General features: G+C 42.8%; 2 non-coding genes across 2 annotated transcripts; both read left to right on the top strand.

The window, feature by feature from the left end:
• The first annotated feature begins 3,792 nt into the window (after positions 1-3,792).
• Positions 3,793-3,865, top strand: trnaa-agc (transfer RNA alanine (anticodon AGC)). Its single transcript has one exon. It is a non-coding gene; the product is annotated as a tRNA-Ala (tRNA).
• A 500-nt stretch (positions 3,866-4,365) lies between these two features.
• On the top strand, positions 4,366-4,451 carry trnay-gua (transfer RNA tyrosine (anticodon GUA)). The gene is given in 2 exon segments: positions 4,366-4,402; positions 4,416-4,451. It is a non-coding gene; the product is annotated as a tRNA-Tyr (tRNA).
• Positions 4,452-21,977: the final 17,526 nt, after the last annotated feature.

The raw sequence follows: 21,977 nt of genomic DNA, 5'->3' as shown, positions 1-21,977 counted from the left end.
GGAAACTGAAAAAAAAATTAGCAGAAAATACAATTCATAGAATTCGGGACACAAGAACGAAAATGATAAAAAAAATAAGCTAAGTGAAATGCAAGAAACTTTTGAAGTGTTTTACAGAACACTATATTCCAAAGTTCCAGGGGGAAGCATAACCAAAATTGACACCTTCTTGAATTCTCTAGAGTTACCCACTTTAAGCGAAGAACAAAATAGAAGGATGACTGATGACATAACTGAAGTTGATTAAAAAGCTTCAATTAGTCGGCTTAAATTAAGCAAGCCAGCAGGATTCGATGGGTAGACGGCAGAGTGGTATAAATAATTTAAAAATGAGTTAATTCCTGTTTTACTCCCCACACTGAACTGGCCCCTTAAAAAGGCACAAATGCCACCCAGTTGGATGGAAGCGATAATCTCAGCTATACCGAAAAAAGGCAAGGATAAAATGGAATGCGGGTAATTTAGAACAATATCCGTTCTTAATGTAGATTATAGGTTATTTACCTCCATCGTGGCCAAATGATTAGAGGAATTTCTACCCATACTGATAGGTAATGATCAGACTGGTTTTATACGACAACGCCAGACACAAGACAGTATACAAAGGACACTTCACATTATGGATCATATACACAAAATAATATCGAAGCAATAGTGGTAAGCATGGACGCTGAAAAAGCACTTGATTCGGTTAATTGGAATTTACTCTGCAGAGCTTTACATAGATTTGTTTTCCAAGACACAATTATTAAAACTATACAGACACTATATGACAATCCTGCTGCTAGGATTAAAGTCAATGGATGTTTATTAAATAGTCTTACCCTAGAAAGGGATACGAAACAGAATTGTGCATGGCCACCACTACTCTTCGCAGTATCTTTGGAACTATTAGCTCAATACATCAGACAAAATGAGGATATCAGGGGAATTATTATTAAAGGGACAGAGCATAAATTGGCTTGCTATGCGGATGACATTTTGATCTATCTAGGGCAACCAACACACTCTTTACCTGAATTGATGCAATTCTTTGAACAATATGGTCAATTATCAGGATACAATATCAACATAGAAAAAACCCAGCTACTTTCATATTACTATAGCGCACAATAGAAATTGAAAGTTGATAACCCTGGGCATGGCACACAGTCTTTCACATATTTGGGCATCATTATCCCAAAAGATTTGGCAAAATTATCACAATGTAGTTATCAGCCTTTATATAAAAAATTAAGCAATATGTGTCATGATGGAGCCTGATTAATTTTTTCAGTTCAAGGATTAAGTCTATTAAAATTAATATACGGCCCAGACTGTTATAGCTCGTTCAGACCTTACCAATAGAGATTAATCAAAATCAATTCAATCAATATATCAAGGAATATTCGGCAAGGTAAAATGCCTAGAGTTCGTCTCAAAACTTTGCAATTAGCAAAGGAAAAGGGGGGATGGGGCCTACCTTCTCTTAGAGATTATTATATTGCAGCACAGTTGAGAGCTGTGATATGTTGGTGCAACCCAGCATATGACACTCATTGGAAAAACATTGAGGAGCAGGTACTTCCCATCCCCATACAAGCAATTTAGGCTGATAACGACCTGCAAAGTTACATAAATACTATTGATAACCCATGGGTGAAAGTGACTCTTAAAATATGGAAAACTACTATAAATGAATATAATCTAGAGGGAGACATTGTAATTATTAAATGGTGTGCATATGACTCTGATTTTACACCAAATAAATTGGATGCTAGATTTAAGGTCTGGACAGCTAAAGGAATAACAGTTCTTTGCAACATAATGAAAGACGGAACACTGTTCAGTTTTGAAATGCTTAAAGAGAAACATTTATTAGAAAAACAAGATTTTTATCGGTATTTACAAATGCGACAATATGTTAATAAGACGCTTAAAAATGTAACCAAGGCAAATGCATGCTTGATAGAACTCTTTAGAAAAGCATATAATTCAGATAATGGTAGTAGAATCATTTCAAGCATGTATAAGGGAGTGGCAGATCTAAAACACATTCGACTTCATACATTAAGTCAAAATGGGAGAAGGAAGGAGGGATAATTATATCTGAGGAAGAATGGTCATCAATATGGAGATATCAACGGCAGGTCACCAATTCACAGAAATGGAGGGAGTTCGGATGGAAAAACTTAATAAGATATTTTATTACACCTTCTCAGAAATCCCATTATGATGGTAACCCCCCTGTCTGCTGAAGAAATTGTGGAAATCAAAATGCAAATCATTATCATATTTTTTGGGACTGCCTTTTTATCAAAAACTATTGGAGGGGGATACATAATGCCCTAACAAGAGATCTTTAAATGTAAAATACCCTTTGAGAGTAAGACCATATATTTTGGATGTATACCTCAAGAATGGATGAAATGAGATAAATATTTAATGAATATACTCTTGGTGGCTGGTAAAAAGACTTTTTCTAGAAAATGGTTATCACAGGAGAGCCCAACTTTAAATACATGGATGGAAATTACAATGGACATTTGCAAAATGGAGTAGATAACAGCTTGTGTTAATCATAAGCTGGAACAATTTGATTCATACTGGGGAAAATGGTTTAACTGCATAATGCCTCATAGGCCTGATTTTAATCTCACAGATCAATGAATTTGTTGTAAAAAAAAATCACTCCCTACCTGTTCGTAGTTCTTTCCTTTTGTTTGTTTGTATTTTTGTTTCCACTGTTTTTATAAGTGTATATCCCAGATAAATACTTTGTGGAAATTTTGTGATATATAGGATTATATGATATATATGTACAATGTCTAAAATACATCTTATGGAGCTGTTTGTTTGATGAACTTGTTACATACCCCGTAACTGGGTGTCTGATCAGCAGAGAGAGAGAAGAATCCGTTGGAGTCTGGTGGTACCAAACTAAAGGTGTTTATTAGTAAACTGCACAATACAATATCAAAAATGCAAATATACATATAAAACAAGTTAGCAGTAATTAACCTAAAATGTAGGAATAATAATAAGCAATAATAAACAAGCTCTATCGATGTCCAGGGGTAAATGAATTGTCATAGGAAAGTATAGAGTTCAGTTTATAAATGCTGAGGTGATTATACTTGTGTTGAAAACGTTGGAGAGAGAGCGAGAACGACGGAGAGCGAGCGAGCGAGATGTAACTGCAACAGCTGTGGCAGGAAAACCTTTTGTGGCTTTCTTAATCCGTCGTGTTTTTGTGGTCATTCAGTTATAACCCCACCGTCCTTCAGCTAGACCGTTCTTCTGTGGTGGACTCTTCACTCTGGCATGAGTGGACACACAGACAAGTCCCCACCGGCCCTGCTGTAAATCTGTGAGCTTTACTGACCGATCACCTGGTTCGGTCTCCGAAGCCCCCACCTTTCTGTGGGTTCCCGACAGTCAATCAATGTCCACTAGTGTGTCTTAAGGGTGTCTCTCCAGACCTTTCTTTTATCCCCACTCACGGGGTCTCAGCTATCCATAGAGGGAAATTTAGAAATTGACAACATTCCGAACAGAACAGCCTTGGATTAACAATGTTTCCAGACAGGGATATTTGTTACACCTTCATTGTAATTGTCGGTATCCCGGGTAAGTACCTTTCCATTACTGATACGGAAACAGAGACCACACGCCGCTCTCAGCTACTGCTGAGTGAGTGAGTGAGTGTGTGTGCCTGTCTGTGAGCTGCTGATTGTGCATCGGTGAACAGTGGCAGGCATGCAATGATGTTTGTCCAATGGAGCAAATTATAGGAGGCTAGCACGATGTGCTGGGGAATTAGCTCAAATGGTAGAGCGCTCGCTTAGCATGCGAGAGGTAGCGAGATCGATGCTCGCATTCTCCATCGACATTTTGTATTCCGAGGATTCGTCGCACCAAATCCCTGAACTTGGAATGCACAAAAGATGCGGTTGTGCGGAAAGTGTCTCTGTCAAAAGGGCCGGGAGAAATTGTCGTAGGTTTGCTGCGTTGAAAGCAGATTGGAGGAAAAGCCGGCAGGTAGCTGGTGTTTCAGTAATGCATGAGCTGCAGGCGACGATTCAGGCATAAATCAGGTGAGTGGTTAGAAGGACATTGCCCTGGTTACTGGGTGAAAAGTGAAAGCTGAGTAACCTTTGATTTGAACGGGCGAGGACGATCAAAGAGCTGTGTTGGAATCGTAGTGTCCCTAGAATTGTCAGAAGCGCGGTGATCGGCGTCATCCCGTGGCCTGTGGCCCCCAGTGCTGGAAGGACGAGATAATTGCCATAGGCAGGCTTTTGCCATCGGTCGACAGATGCCGGGCTGAAATCTGCAGAATGATTGTCGGTAGGAGCCAACGTTGAGAAACTTGGTGTCGCTTTTCCTTCCATAGCTCAGTTGGTAGAGCGGAGGACTGTAGAGGAAATGGAGTCATCCTTAGGTCGCTGGTTCGATTCCGGCTCGAAGGATCAGGACTTCTTTTACTGCGCCCGTCATCAATTCCATACCACAGACTCGCCATGATTGAAATTCGCCCGCGAACATTGCATTTGTGGACAAGCAGCTGGAATTTATTTTATACCATGTTAACATCATTTTGAAATTATGCCAAAATGTTTCGACATCTTTGGTAATATAATAATGAAATACTCTGAATTTAACTGTATTAATGAATATGATCCATAAATGTGCTAAACACTAAACGTACTACATTTACATTGAAGCATTTTAGTTTCAGCGTACGTGCACTGTCATTGTTTCAATTTACAACACTGTCACAAATGGTCACAATGAAGGCAGAATGGAAGCCGGTCGCTCACTGTTCAGAAACCACCATCGCCGTCCCGTCAGAACATTTCACTGTTGCATCCTCCCTGTCAATTGTGACTGCCTGACAGTGTTTACGTGTGTTGTGTGTTATGTTTTGTCATCGTTTGACTTACATATCAGATTTCTAAAACGTTACAAGTTCCGAGCACTATTAAGACCGGGTAACAATGTTCTGCTCAGAGCAATGGTTTGTCCCCGAAGCAGTAAAATAAAACAGAGGGAAGGTTGCTGCGGTGCAAGATCTTGTTTTCAGAATCTGACCTTGCAATCGAATAGTAACTCAGACTTTCGGAAAGAAGCGTAGATGCGCACTTCAATAGCACTACCCCTCTCCTTGGATATACCGCGCTTGGAGTTCTGTGAACAGTCTTGGTCGCCCTGTTATAGGAAAGGCAGAAGTCCGCTGAAAAGAGTGCAGTCAGTATTTACAAAGATTTGCAGGGACTCGCGGGATTGAGTTACAGGGAGAGGTTCGGCCGAGTGGCATTTTATTGCAAAAGGCAGAAATGTAGTTGGATTCCGAGCGACGTTTCCTCACATAGAAGTTCCTGTGTGCATTGAACAGTCTGACAAAGGAAATGGGCGTACAGAGTCGTTACTAATATTTGAAGTACCCATGAATAGTTTGACGAATCTGATCCAATCACGGAAAACGGTATCAGATGTCCACGTCGGTCAGTATGGAGATATTGGGCCGAAGGATCCGTTTCTGTGCTCCATCATTCTTGGACTCTACTCCTCGCTGCTGCATCGGTGAACGTGAAGAGATTAATGTGAGCATGCGCTACTGTCAAACGCTTTATGCTGCGGTCACGTGTTGAAACAAGCAAAGCATTTTTTTACTTCCACTGATAACGTCCAGCAGAGATGAACGATGGATTTTACCTCAATCGAACAAATGACTGCTGTATTTCTACAAAAAAAATGCTTTTGATTTTCTTTAATCTTATTTTTGGTCTTTTTTCATTCACTGCAGTTAACCTTGTGGCCATCATCATTCTCAGCCGAGGAAACTGCGGTCTCTCCAAATGTGTGACGCGGTACCTGGTGGCGATGGCTGCGGCGGATCTAATGGTGGTGATTATCGAAGTCCTGTTCTACCAGATGGGTCGAGCATACAGATTTACTTACGGAGTCCTGGACAACGCTCCGTTCTGCCTTGTCCACTACGTCCTGTGTCACGTGACCGTTGACTGTTCCGTGTGGTTTACTGTCGTTTTCACTTTCGATCGCTTTGCGGCCATTTGCTCCGCTAATTTTAAAACGAAATACTGCATCCCAAAAATTGCGGGTTTGGTGATTGGCGCAATATCGATCGGTTTCTGTTTAAAAAAACATACCATTTTATTTCGTATACATGGAATGGGCATCGTTGTTGGTGAGGGGTCACTGGGACTGTTTCGATAGGTCCGTACTTCTTTTCTCGGGATCGTTTGAGGGGTTTTATTGGGTGGACCGTCTGTTGAATCCGCTATTTCCTTTCTTCCTCATTTTGACCCTCAATACTCTGACCGTCAGACAGATTCTGGCGGCGAGCAGAGTACGTAGGGGACTGAATGGTCGGGGAAATTGCGGGAAACAGCAAGATCCGGAGATGGAGAGTCGGAGACAATCCATCATTCTGCTCTTCAGTCTGTCGGCGAGTTTCCTTCTCTGTTGGGCGACAACCACTCTGGTCTTCATTTTCATGCGATGCCTCTACACAGACCTGGAAATGTCCATTCGGTTTTTTCAGGCACGGTTTTGGGGATCTGTGATTCAGAATTTCAGCAGCTGCACAAATACTTTTATCTACGGAGTAACCCAGACAAAATTTAGAGAACAACTGAAAGGTCTTCTGCTCTCGCCGGCTACTTTAGTTTTGAAATATTTTAGGTCTGTACCGCTCAGATGATAGGATCAAATAATTTACAAATTTTGAAATAAAAAAACCTGCAGTGAAAGCATATTAGTGAATTGAACTGCCTGAAAGTGTTGCTGTTCCCAGCAGTTATGCCTTTATTTCTGAGGGAAAAAAATCCAAGTATAGATTGGATTGCTTGGTAATTTCCGTCCTGTAAAATGTATTTTACCTTGCACGTTATATCGCCCTGATGCCCGGTATTGAAAACACAAAGATCCACTCTCGAAGTGTCCATTTTCTAAACCTTCCTAGTGACCTGGCCGTGTCTGCCAATCCCGACGTCCATTTTCTTTCCTTCTCGTTCGGCGTTTTCCCTTTATTTAAAGTTCAGGTTTATCTCCTATACCGGTATGTTGCTGGGAGAATAATTGCCCTTTCTCTGTCTGGCTGAAGCTTTCCAGTTTCAGCAAACATCGAATCCTACAGTACAGATGCGATGTAGTTCTTCATCGGCCCAACTTGTCTCTAATCTGACAACATATCGGGACACATTTCCTATTGGCCTGAGAGTATTTTCAAACTGTAAATATAAGTTAACCTTGCTAAAGCAGGTTTGCAGCACGGCCGTTTACAGTAATGATGAGGAAAACATGAGGAAAACAAGAAACAAGTTAAAAGAATTTTCGTTTTATAATTTCAATAATGTTAAAATGTATAACTTCACAATTCACAAGAGTGGGCTCCATCATCTCCACCCCTCTGACTCTCAACACATGAGCCCCTTAGGGCTGTGTACTAAGCCCCCTCCTTTACTCCCCATATACCCATGATTGTTTCGCTACCCACTGATCTGATCTGCTAATTAAATTTGCTGACGACGCTAAATGGATTGGACTTAAACAATAACGAGGTGGCCTCCAGGGAAGAAGTCATCTCCCTGACAGTGTGGTTGCAAGGAAACTAGCTCACCCTCAATGTTGCAAAAGCAAAGAAGCTGGTTGAGGATTACAGGAGGAATGGAGGCGGGATAATCACTGTTGACATTATTGGATCTGGGGTCGAGAGGGTTAACAGCTTTAAGTTCCTCGGCATCCACATCACCGGGGAACTCACGTGGTCTGTGCACACCAGGTGTGTTGTGAAAAAGGCACAACGGCGCTTTTTTTTAGCTCAGACGGTTGAGGAAATTTGGTATGGGCCCCTAAATCCTAAGAAATTTCGAACGGGGCAAAATTGAGAGCATCTTGACTGGCTGCATCGCTACCTGGCATGCGAACTGTACCTCCCTTACTCGCAGGATTCTGCAGAGTGTGGTGCGGACAGCCCGGCACATCTGTAGTTGTGAACTTGGCGTGACTCAGGACATTTACAAACACAGGTGAAAAAACGCGTCCAAAGGATCATTGGGGAACAGAGGCACCCTAACCACAAACTGTTCCGGCTGCTACCATTCGGCAGCATCAAAGCCCAGACCATCAGGCTCCGGGGCAGCTTCTTCCACCAGGCCATCAGACTGATTAACTCACGGTGAGTTTAGCAGTATGAAGGGAGATCTCGTGGCAAACTACCGAACATTGAAACCTCTCAATACAGAGGATTTGAAAGGACGTTTCCTACAGTGGGATAGTCTAGGACCAGAGATCAACGCCTCAGAATCGAAGGACATCCAATTAGAACACAGATGGAGAAAATTTCTTCAGCCAGAACGCAGTGAATCTGTGGAATTCTTTGGCTGTGCAGCCCAGGATATTAGTTATACTTCAGGCGCAGTTTGCACGATTAAAGACGACGAGGAGAATCCAGGAAAACAGTCTTGAAATGGATAATAAACGAGTCATAATGGAATGGCGGAGCGGTCCAGATTGGTAGAATGGCCAATGTCTGTATCGCGAATATTTTCGTGTTATTTTGCTCATCGTTGAGGAGACTGTAATAATGGATTCGAAAGTAGGAAATACGGGGCATTGCCAGCTAAGTGCGGAATGTAAATGGAAAAGCCCACATGAGGGTGCAGAAGTGGGGTCAGTAACAGAGTCTGTTGGGATTTCAACTTCTCGCAAAGGCACTGCGTGTTCCTGATCAGGTTAAGTGAAATAATTCGAAATCAGAGTCATGATTTGTACCCCGTGACTGCCATTGCCACACACAAGAACGACCTTGATGAGGCTTGGAACTGTTTGGGGAATCCTGTGGAGATCACTTATGTATTAAACCTTGCTTGGGTATGTGGTGTGGTGATTCACTAAAAGAAGATTTCCCTAAAAGCAAACACGAGGAAATCTGAACTTCAAACAACAACACACACAAAATGCTGGTGGAACACAGCAGGCCAGGCAGCATCTATAGGGAGAAGCGATGTCAACGTTTCGGGCCGAGACACTTCGTCAGGACTAACCGAAAGGAAAGATATTAAGAGATTTGAAACTAGTTGGGGAGAGGGGAAATGCGAAATGATCGGAGAAGACCAGAGGTGGTGCGATGAAGCTAAGAGCTGGAAAGGTGATTGGCGAAAGTGATACAGAGATGGAGAAGGGAAAGGATCATGGGACGGTCGGCCTCAGGAGAAAGGAAGGACGGGGGTAGATGGAGAACAAGTAAACAACTAAGTTTGTCAGGGATGGGGTAAGAAGGGGAGAAGGGACATTAACGGAAGTTAGACATTTTAATTACACGTCCCATTCCCATTCTGATATGTCTATCCATGGCTTCCTATATTGTCAAAATGAATCCAAACTCAGGTTGAAGGAATAATACTTTATCTACCGGCTGGGTAGCCTCCAACCTGATGGCATGAATATTGTCTTCTCTAACTTCCGTTAATGCTCCTCCTCCCTTTCTTACCCCATCCCCGACATACTTAGTTGTTTGCCTGTTTTCCATCTCCCTCTGGTGATACCCCCTCCTTTCCTACTCCCGAGGCCTCCCGTCCCATGATCCTTTCCCTTCTCCAGCTCCGTATCAGTTTCGCCAGTCACCTCTCCAGCTTTTAGCTTCATCCCACCCCCTCCGGTCTTCCATCATTTCGCATTTCCCCCTCTCCCCCACTACTTTCAAATCTCTTTTCTTTCGGTTAGTCCTGACGAAGGGTCTCGGCCCGAACCATCGAGAGCGCTTCTCCCTATAGATGCTGCCTGGACTGCTGTGTTCCACCAGTATTTTGTGTGTGTTGTTGATCCCTGTGACAAGTCACTTTCGGTGATCATTCGTACGTGGATTTGGAACGGCGACGGGTAAAATCTACGGCGACTGTTATCTCATTTTACCACCGTGGTACCTATGGAATTCAATGTAATTGCCTTCTCTCTGTATTTGCCCTGGATTACAAATATCTCTCTCGCATCCCTTATTCCGTGAATGAACTGAATTTTCACACTTTGCCATCTCAAGATTCTAAGCATTGATCCAAACACCCCCCCCCACCCCACCCCACCATCCAAAACCGAGCTCAATATTTTGGGAGTTCTATGTACACGTACATATACACACTTATCTTGCTTAAGTTATTATATTGTAAGTAGATACGAATAAAGATAGTGGTTTTAGACAATAGACTATAGACAATAGGTGCAGAAGTAGACCATTCGGCCCCTCGATTCTGCACCGCCATTCTGAGATCATGGCTGATCATTCACTATCAATACCCAGTCGCTGCCTTGTCCTCATATCCTTTGATTCCCCTATCAATCAGATATCTATCTAGCTCCTTCTTGAAAGCATCCAGAGAATTGGCCTCCACCGTCTTCCGAGGCAGTGCATTCCACACCTCCACAACTCTCTGGGACAAGAAGCTCTTCCTCAACTCTGTTTTAAATAACTGACCTCTTATTCTCAATCCATGCCCTCTGGTACTGGACTCTCCCAACATCTGGAACATATTTCCTGCCTCAATCCTATCAAATCCTTTAATTATCTTAAACGTTTCAATCAGATCCCCTATCAATCTCCTCAATTCCAGCGTGTACAAGCCCAATCCCTCCAATCTCTCTGCGTAAGACAGCCCTGCCATCTCAGGAATCACCCTAGTGAATCTACGCTGCACTTCCTCAATTGCCAGAATGTCCTTCCTTAAACCTGGAGACCAAAACTGTACACAATATTCCAGGTGTGGTCTCACCAGGGCCCTGTACAAATGCAAAAGGACATCCTTGCTCTTGTACTCAATTCCCCTTGTAACAAAGGCCAAGATTCCATTTGCCCTCTTCACTGCCTGTTGCACTTGCACATTCACCTTCATTGACTGTTGAACTAGGACTCCTAGGTCTCTTTGCATTTCTCCCTTACCTAACTCTACACCGTTCGGACAATACTCTGCCCTCTTGTTCCTGCTTCCAAAGTGGATAACTTCACATTTATTCACATTGAATGGCATCTGCCAAGTATCTGCCCACTCACCCAGCCTATCCAAGTCTCCCTGTATTCTCCTAACGTCCTCTTCGCATGTCACACTGCCACCCAGTTTCGTATCGTCAGCAAACTTGCTGATATAGTTTTCAATGCCCTCATCTAAATCGTTGACATAAATCGTAAAGAGCTGTGGTCCCAATACAGAGCCCTGTGGTACCCCACTAGTCACCTCCAGCCAGTCCGAGAAACACCCATTCACTGCTACCCTTTGCTTTCTATCTGCCAACCAGTTTTCTATCCATGTTGAAACCCTGCCCTCAATGCCATGAGCTCTGATTTTACTCACCAATCTCCTAGGTGGCACTTTATCGAATGCCTTCTGAAAATCTAGGTACACTACATCCACTGGCTTACCCTCGTCTAACATCCTTGTTACACCCTCAAAAAACTCCAACAGATTAGTCAAGCATGATTTGCCCTTGGTAACATCAAAAACCTGTTCGTCAGAGTAGAAATAGGAGGATATTCCAGATGAGTACGTGGCTTGAAAACTGGTGCAAGGGGGAGGGATTCAAATTTCTGGGGCATTGGAACCTGATTTGGGGGAGGTGGGACCGGTATGTCTGCGCCAGGGTTGGACTGGAACCAATGTCATAGGGGGAGCATTTGCTACTGCTGTTCACGAGGATTTAAACTAATGTGGCAGGGGTATGGGAACAAGTGCAGAGAGACAGAGGGGTGTAAAATGAGGGTAGAAGAAAAAGTAGTAAGGTGAAATGTAAAAGTGGCAGGCAGGCAAATCCAGGGCAAAAAGCAAAAAAGGCCACTTTTCAACATAATTGTATAAGGGCTAAGAGTGTTGTGAAAACAACCCTGAAGGGTTTCTGTGTGAATGTGAGGAGCATTCGGAACAGGACAGATGAATTGAATGTGCAGATAGTTATTAATGAATCTGATATAGTTGGGCTCACAGTGACATGGCTCCAGGGTGACCAAGGATGGGAGCTCAACATCCAGGGATATTCAATATTCAGGAGGGATAGACAGGAAAGAAAAGGAGGCGGGGTAGCATTGCTGGTTAGAGAGAGGATTAACGCAATATAAGGGAAGGTCATTATCCTGGATGATGTGGAATCGTTATGGGTAGAGCTGCATAACACTAAGGGGTAGAATACGCTGGTGGGAGTTGTGTACAGGCCACCTAACAGTAGTAGTGAAGATGGAGATGGCATCAAACAGGAAATTAGAAATGCGTGCAATAAAGGAACAGTAGTTATAATAGGTGACTTCAATCTACATATAGATTGGGTGAACCAAATTGATAAAGGTGCTGAGGAAGAGGATTTCTTGGAATGTATGCGGGATGGTTTTCTGAACCAGCATGTCGAGGAACCAACCAGCGAGCAGGCCTTTCCTGATTGGGTATTGAGCAATGAGGAAGGGTTAGTTAGCAATCTTGTCGTGCGAGGCCCCTTAGGTCTTGTCGTGCATGACCATTGTTACGAAGGATGAACAGCTTTGATGGACAGAAGGGTGCAGGGTTGCCCATGTCCCCTCCTCTGGGAAAAAATCACAAACTGTTATTGTTACCACGCTGCTCATGAGAGGGAATGAGAGAGAGACACAGATAAGAGGAAAACAATTTGGAACTTCTGCTGCTGATAACACCGGGGGAGTGAGACCATATTATGACTCCTGTAAGACTCACGGCTCCGGAAAGGGCTGTTTACTTGGTACTATTCTGTTCATTAAAATTCCTCAGTGGTCAGCCGGAGTGGGCTGGTTTGATGGGCTAAGCCATTCAAAACTGATTGACACCTGAGACCCCGTGAGAAGGGATAAAAGTGAGGTCTGGGCAGACACCCCTCAGACGCACCAAGAGACACACTAGTGAGCACTGCTTAAGTGTTGGAACCCACGAGAAAAGTGGGGGCATCTGAGCCCGAACGGAAGATCGGTCAATTTTAACTCACAGAGTTTATATCGAGGCTGGTGGGGGCTTGTGTGTGTGTGTCCACTCTTGCCTGGGTGACGAGTCAACCATAGAAGAACGGTCTAGCTAAAGGACAGAGGGATCATACCTGAATGGCCATAACAACACATCGACGGATCAAGAAAATAAAGGAAGGTTTGAATGACTGCAGCTGCCACTTTTCTCTGTCTGTCTGTCTCTCTCTCTCTCTCTCTCTCTCTCTCCCCTCTCCCTCTCTCTCTCTCACCCTCTCTCTCACTCTCTCTCTCTCTCTCTCTCTCTCTCTCTCTCTCTCTCTCTCTCTCTCTCTCTCTCTCTCTCCCTCCCCAACGATTATGACAACACATCGAACACAAGAACCAACAACTACCTCAGCCTACATGAACTGAACTGAACTTTATACTCACATATGATAATTCCTTATCCCCTCGACAACGATAGAGCTTGTTTATTATTGATTATTATTATACCCACACTTTTAGGTTTAGTATTGCTAACGTGCATTATCTGTATATTTGCATTGTTGATATTTATTCATACATTTTACTAATAAACCCTTTTTTGAAAATAGTGCCAGACTCCAACGGATACTTTTATCTTTGCTGTTAAGGCACCCAGTTACGGGGTACGTAACTCCATAATATGGTGGAATTCTTCATTCAGATGGGGAGTGACATAGTTAATTCTGAAACAAAGGTTCTGAATTTAAAGAAGGGTAATTTGAAGGTATGAGACGTGAATTAGCTAAGATAGCCTGGCAAATGATACTTAAAGGGTTGACGGTGGATGTGCAATGGCAAGCATTTAAAGATCGCATGGATGAACTACAACAATTGTTCGTCCTAGTTTGGCAAAAAAAAAACAGGGAAGGTAGTCCACCCGTGGCTGACAAGGGAAATTAGGGATAGTATCAAGTCCAAACAAGGATCATATAAATTAGCAGAAAGAAGCGGCACATCTGAGGGCTGGGAGAAATTCAATGACCAGCAGAGGAGGACAAAGGGCTTAATTAGGAAAGGGGAAAAAGATTATAAGAGAAAGCTAGAAGCGAGCATAAAAAACTGTCTGTAAAAGCTTTTATAGATATGTGAAAAGAAAAAGATTGGTCAAGACAAATGTAGTTCCCTTACAGTCAGAAACAGGTGAGTTATCATATGGAACAAAGACATGGCAGACCAATTGAATAACGACTTTAGTTCTATCTTCACTGAGGAGGACATAAATAATCTTCCGGAAATAGTAGGGGACCGAGGGTCTAGTGAGATGGAGGAAGTAAGGGAAACACATGTTAGTAGGGAAGTGGTGTTAGGTAAATTGAAGGGATTAAAGGCAGATAAATCTCCAGGGCAAGATGGTCTGCATCCCAGAGTGCTTAAGGAAGTAGCCCAAGAAATAGTGGATGCATTAGTGATAATTTTTCAAAACTCCTTAGATACTGGATTAGTTCCTGAAGTTTGGAGGGTGGCTAATGTAACTCCACTTTTTAAAAAAGGAGGGAGAGAAAAACCAGGGAGTTATAGACCTGTTCGTCTGATGTCGGCTTTGGGGTAATGCTAGACTCGTTTATCAAAGATGTGAAAGCAGCACATTTGGAAAGAGGTGAAATCATCGGATAAAGTCAGCATGGATTTGTGAAAGGAAAATCATGTCTGACAAATCTTACAGAAGTTTTTGAAGATGTAGCTAGTAGACTGGATAAGGGAGAGCCAGTGAATGTGGTATATTTAGATTTTCAAAAGGCTTTTGACAAGGTCCCACACAGGAGATTAGTGTGCAAACTTAAAGCACACGGTATTGGGGGTACGGTATTGATGTGGATGGAGAATTGGCTGGCAGACAGGAAGCAAACAGTGGGAGTAAGGACCCTTTTCAGAATGGCAGGCAGTGACTAGTGGGGTACCGCAAGGCTCAGTGCTGGGACCCCAGCTGCTTACAATATATATTAATGATTTAGATGAGGGAATGAAATGCAGCATCTCCAAGTTTGTGGATGACATGAAGCTGGGCGGCGGTGTTAGCTGTGAGGAGGATGATAAGTGGTTGCAGGGTGACTTGGATAGGTTAGGTGAGTGGGCAAATTCATGGCATATGCAATATAATGTGTATAAATGTGAGGTTATCCACTTTGGTTGCAAGAACAGGAAAACAGTTTATTATCTGAACGGTGGCCGATTAGGAAAAGGGGAGGTGCAACGAAACATGGGTGTCATTGTACACCAGTCATTGAAGGTGGGCATGCAGGTACAGCAGGCGGTGAAAAAGGCAAATGGCATGTTGGCATTCATAGCAAAAGGATCTGAGTACAGGAGCAGGGAGGTTCTACTGCAGTTGTACAAGGCCTTGGTGAGACCGCACCTAGAATATTGTGTGCAGTTTTGGTCACCTAATCTGAGGAAAGATATTCTTGCCATAGAGCGAGTACAGAGAATGTTCATCAGATTGATTCCTGGATGGCAGGACTTTCATACGAAGAAAGACTGGATCGACTAGGCTAATATTCACTGGAATTTAGAAGATTGAGGGGGGATCTTATTGAAATGTATAAAATTCTAAAGGGATGTTGGGGAAGTGCTAGATGCAGGAACATTGTTTCCGATGTTAGCGAAGTCCAGAACGGTGTCATAGTTTAAGGATAAAGGGGAAGCCTTTTAGGACCCAGATGAGGAAAAACGTCTTCACATAGTTAGTGGTAAATCTGTGGAATTAACTGCCACATGAAACAGTTGAGGCTGGTTCATTGGCTATAGTTGAAGAAGTTAGATATGGCCCTTTTGTCTAAAGGGATCAGGGGGTATGGAGAGAAAGCAGGTACAGGGTTCTGAGATGGATGATCAGCCATGATCGTACTGAATGGCGGTGCAGGCTCGAAGGGCCGAAGGGCCTACTCCTACACCTATTTTCTCTGTTTCTATAACCAGACTCTAGGTTCAGTCTGTTCCTGCTGTTGCATTTCTAAAGTGTTATTTTTCCTAACAAAATGCTAGAATCTATCCTGCCATACCCTGTGATCGGAGCGTATAACTCTTACCCCACCAGTTGCTGTATTCAACTAAACCTCTTGTCATGCCAGCTAACAAAAACTGATTCTTGGAAAACTCAGTGAGATAGAAGGTGCAAGATAATACTTTATAATGAAGTCAAATGTTACAGGAAACTTTACTGATACACTGTACATCTTTGACTGAGTCAAAGTAAGAATGATAAAGCTCAATTGTTTAATCACATATAGTGTACCGTTTTTTTTATTTTGGGGTGCAGTACTGATTTGTAACCGGGAACACATCACGCAGCATCCACCCAAATGTGATTTCTTAAGTTTGGCCGGGTGGGCAGGAGTGGGGGGTAAAGCTTTCAACTAGTTTAAGCTGATAACCGAAGCAAGAGTTACATAAGGTTAGATGAATAAGCGAATCGCTTCCCAAATTCACAGTAGGTGAACAGTCTCTCCCCGGTATCAAGTCAGTGATGCACATTTAGTTGATTTGGCTGAGAGAATCTCTTCCCAAAGTCCGAGCAGGTGAACAGCCTCTCCCCAGTGTGAATTCGCTGGTGTCTCAGTAGTTGAGACGACCAAGTGAATCCATTCCCACAGTCTGAGCAGGTGAACGGCTTCTCCCCAGTGTGAACTCTCTGATGTACCTTCAGTTGAGATGGCCAAGTGAATCGCTTCCCGCACCCGGAGCAGGAGAACGGCCTCTCCCTGGTGTGAACTGCGTACCAGAGGGAAATGGAGTACATTCAAACAACTAAATATATCAGGGATGGGGTAAGAAGGGGAGGAGGGGCATTAACGGAAGTTAGAGAAGTCAATGTTCATGGCATCAGGTTGGAGGCTACCCAGCCGGCATATAAGGTGTTGTTCCTTCAAACTGAGTTTGGATTCATTTTGACAATAGAGGAGGTTATGGATAGACATATCAGAATGGGAATGGGACGTGTAATTAAAATGTCTAACTTCCGTTCATGCTCCTCCTCCCCTTCTTACCCCAATCCTGACATATTTAGTTGATTACCTGTTCTCCATCTGCCCCGCCACCTTTCTTTCTCCCGAGGCCTCCTGCCCCATGATCCTTTACCTTCTCCAGCTCTGTATCACTTTCACCAATCACCTTTACAGTTTTTAGCTTCATCGAACCACCTCCGGTCTTCTCCTATCATTTCGCATTTCCCCCTTTCTCCACTACATTCAAATCTCTTACTATCTTTCCTTTCGTTTAGTCCTGTCGAAGGGTCTCGGCCCGAAAAGTCGACAGTGCTTCTCCCTGTAGATGCTGCCTGGCCTGCTGTGTTCCAACAGCATTTTGTGTGTGTTGTTGTGTGAATTTCAGAGGACCTCGTGTTTGTCACAGGGATATCGTCTTCAAGTGAATCACCACACCACATACCCAGGCAAGGGTTAACACAAAAGTGGTCTCCACAGGATTCAGCAAACAAAATCCACTCCTGTGGATTATTCCTGTTGACAGGCGCACATTCGGTGTGCACTGGATCGATAATCAAACCACCCTTGTGGGCACAGGAGAGTTCCAAACAGTGACCCTTGGCCATTAGTTTCCTTGTCTAAACCCTATTGTTCTCTTTCTTTGTCTCCTTCTGACTGTGTCTGTGTCCTCGCTTAAAAGTAAACAAACTGGGAGTAATGAAAACAATCTGCAAGTCAGACCGTCCCGCCTCCTTGAGCTCTCTCACTCTCTGTAAAAATCAAAAGTCAGCTGAGAAAGTCAGCGGCTGACGTCATTGTTAGTCCCCACCTCACTCAGGCACTCTCTTAAAGTGACAGTCCACAGCAAACGAAACTTAGGGATTCATAACACATCCCCTCCCCCCAAATAATTTATTTTTGTTCTAAAAGAGAAAAGTTTTAACTGCAAGCTGCAGTATGTAAAATAATGAATGTACGGTTACCATGGAACACATTGCAGAATCGTATACAAATACCAGATTCTGCTTCACTATTAAAACTGTAAGGTCAGCATCTGGAAGGACAATCGGCAATGATATTGTCCGTGCTTTTCATATGCATTATCACAATACCATATTCTTGTAAAATCAGACACTAGTTTAACAATCATCTGGTTTTGCCCTTTACCTGAATCAAAATACCAACATATTATTATCAGTATAAACTACCAGAGGTTTCTTCTCAGGACAAACACCGACATCAAAATGCCCCTAAGTCAAGGTGAGTGACAACAACTCTTTATCTAAGAACCATAGAACATTACAGCACAGAAACAGGCCTTTTGGCCCTTCGTGGCTGTGCCGAACCATTTCTCTGCCTAATCCCACTGACCTGAACCTGGGCCATATCAACCCAAACCCCTCTCATCCATATATCTGTCCAAGTTTTTCTTATATGTCAAAAGTGAGCCCGGTAAGGTGGAATAATTTATTTGCTGCTCGTTGAATTTTCGCGAAAAGTAAGCTACAGGATGTTCAACATCATCATCATCTTTCTGTAATAACACTGCCCCGGCAGCTTCATCACTGGCATCCACAGCTATAGAAAATGGCTTTGTAAAGTCAGGTGCCCTGAGCACAGGCTAATGACATAAAAATGGTTTTCAATCCATCAAATGCCTCCTGACAAGTCACGGTCCAAACAAACTTTTCACCCTTCTTCAGGAGATTAGTCAGAGGACGAGTGAAGTTCTTGCTGAACTTCATCCAACCATTCGCAGAAACGTTCGAAGAGCCTTCTTACCAGTCAGAATAGGAACTTGAGAAATTGCCTGGACTTTTGCCTGAACAGAAGCCAACTTGCTTTGACCTACAACATTGCCAAGATAAGTCACAGTGGCATGGCAACATTCACTCTTAGCTAAATGTAAGGCTGGCCTGGGAAAGCCTGTCAAACAGCTTCTCTACTGCAGAGATATGCTCTTCCCAAGTGTCACTCCCTGTGACTAAGTCATCAGTATAGGCATCTGTGTTTTCTAACCCTCGAATTACAAAATCAAAAGTTCTCAGGAATGATCCTGGACCATTTTTACATTCCAAACGGCAAAACATTGCATTCATACAACCCAGAAGGTGTCACAGACGCAGAAATTTCTCTACCTCTCTGCATCAATGGAACACACCAATACCCTTTCAACAGATCAATCAGTATTGGAAAATTAGCTTTTCCAACTTTATCGATGCAATCATCCAACCGAGGGACAGGATAGGCATTTCTATTTGTTGCTGCATTTACCTTCTTATAATCAGTGCAAAATCTAACACTACCATCAGTTCTGGGCACAATAATGCAGGGTGAGCTCCAATCTGATGCTGAATGACTAATCATACCATTTTCCAGCAGATTTTCAATTTCTTGCTCTGCCAATTTACACTTTTCTACGTTCATTCAATATGGGTGTTGTTTAATCGGTTTGGCTTGACCAATATCTACATCATGTACTGCGACCGTGGTTTGCCTGGGAACATCGGGAAATAAATCATTAAACTTCAGAATTAAGTCCTTCAGCTATTGTTGTTGCTTTGGCTGCAGATGAGCCAACTTGTTATCAATGTTTTCTAGAACAACCGAGCTCATTAGCCTAACTGGGACCATGTTTGGCTTGTGAAAAGTCTCAGATGAGTCAATTGCTTCATTCTCAGGGTTGCCAGATTCATATGTTTTGACAACAACACTCACAGATGGTGCCTGCCTGTCAAAATAAGGCTTTATCATATTTATGTGTACAACTTGTGTTAGTTACGTCAGTCCGGTGTTTTAATAACATAATTCACATCTTTAATTTGAGATCCTATTTCATACGGTCCATTGAGTTTCATCTGGAGTGGATTCGTCAACTTTGGAGATAAGGTAAGATATCCCCCACCTGGTATTTTCTTTTGCAAGCCCGCTTATCAAACCAACACTTCATTTTGTTTTGAGAAATCTTTATGTTTTGTCTCACTGGACTTCACGCTTGGTGTAGTTTATTTCTGAACTTCAAAACATAGTCTAAAAAGTTCACATGTACATCCCCATCAATCCACTGTTCCTTTAACAAGGTCAAAGGTCCCCTCAGTCTACAACCAAATAGTTCAAGTGAGCTAAAGCCCAGTGGTCCTGTACTGACTCTCTTACTGAGAACAAAAGCAAATATATTCCTTCATCCCAGTCTTTCCATTTTCAACACAGTATGTCTTAATCATTGTTTTGAGTGTAGAATGAAAACTTCCTACCGCCCTTGTGTTTGCACATGGTACGCAGGTGATGTTATTTGTTCAGCTCCTAGTTCATATCCTACCTACTGAAATAATCCAGGTGTAAAATTACTTTCTTGATCAGACTGGATTTCTTTAGGCAATCCAGAAAAAGTGAAAAAAAACAACAACTTGGTAAGAAATTTCGCTACAGTTTAAGCTTCAATATTTCTGAGAGGTATTGCCTCTGGGAATCTGGATGCAGTACACATAATAGTTAGCAGATACTGATGGCCAGCTTTAGGCGTCGGCAATGGGCCAACACAATCCACTATAACTTTAGAGAAGGGATCACCGAATGCAGATATGGACCCCAGTGGGCCACTGGGGTGACCTGGTGGGGTTTACCCACAACTGGACAAGTGTGACAGGTTTGCAAAATATTAAATATTTCCTCAAATTAGGCCAGTAAAATTATTTCATAAGACTGCATATAGTTATATTCACTCCAAAATGGCCACCTAAGGGCATACTGTGGGCCAAAGTTAAAATTTCAGCCCTTTAAACTTTAGGAAATTCAACTTGGTGAACAATTACCTATTGCTCACTCGCTGGTACAGCAGGAGGTCTCCACTTCCTCATTAACACACCATCGTTGTGATAATACACAACTGGCACTTTCTTAATCTCATCATCTGAGAGAGCTGTTGCTTTTAAAACTTCAAACTCAGGCTGTCGATTCTGTTCTGCTATCAACTCCTTCCTAGACAGGGATAAATCTTTCTCATCAGACTTACTACCTAAATCCTGTTGAAACAATGAAGGCGGAAAAGTCCCTGACAAGTCATCATAACCTGAATCCCGATTTTGGCCATCATGGGTATCAGAATCATGCAGCACAGAACCGTCTGCGTCAGCAGATTTTTTAGCCATACTTCGAGTTACTGCGCAGGAAGGATAAATGTTAAAATCCATCTGTGGGTCGTCAGTGGTTGGCTTAGTTATCAATAGCACTGCAGGAACAACTTTACCATCTGCCAGGTCATTCCGTAACAGCAAAGTAACATCTTCCACCGGTAAACTGGAGCACAATCCGATCTCAACAGGTCCCTAAACAGCCCTGACTGTAAAGTTACCTTGTGCAATGGAACAGAAACCACACCGTTGCCAATGCCTTTAATAAGATTTACCTCACCGTTTTCAGCCTCATCACCAAACTTTGGAATGCTGTCTAATATAAGTGACTGAGACGCCCCTGTATCTGAAACAATTTTCAGTGGTATCGGGGTTGACCCTTCCTTTAATAATACAATCCCATCTGACATAAAATAATCAATTCTCTTCTTAACTGGGTCAGACCTCTCAGCCACTACCTGAGGCTCAACAGAATGTTCAGCAAACTGTGGGTTTACAGGTGCTTCAACAGACTGATCACAGGCATTCGGGACTGCCTCCTTTTCCTTTTTCTTCTCCAGGAGGCAACAATTAGCTATCATATGACCAGCTTTCTTACAATAGTAACAAGTAAGAAAAGAATATTTCTCCCTCAACTGCTTTCCTTCATCATTACTCTCGTTACTAGTCCCAGCTTTCATTTCTGGTTTACCCTGGTGATCCCTGCTACTCTTTTGGGAACTCCTATTCGGGATAAACTTAACCTTGAGGGTTAAAGCAAACTCATCTGCTAATCTAGCAGACTCCTGCAAAATGGCAGCATGCTTTTCATCTAAATATCTCTTTATGTGATTAGGCGGACACCCTCTGAATTCTTCAATTAAAACCAACTCTTACAAGCTGTTGAAATCATCATTTATATTTTTATATGAGCACCAACGGTCAAAACACACAAACCTATCATAAGCAAGTTCC

The sequence above is a fragment of the Hypanus sabinus genome, unplaced genomic scaffold, assembly GCF_030144855.1.
Source record: "Hypanus sabinus isolate sHypSab1 unplaced genomic scaffold, sHypSab1.hap1 scaffold_170, whole genome shotgun sequence".
Lineage (NCBI taxonomy): Eukaryota > Metazoa > Chordata > Chondrichthyes > Myliobatiformes > Dasyatidae > Hypanus > Hypanus sabinus.
This window is presented reverse-complemented; position numbering and strand designations above follow the sequence as displayed.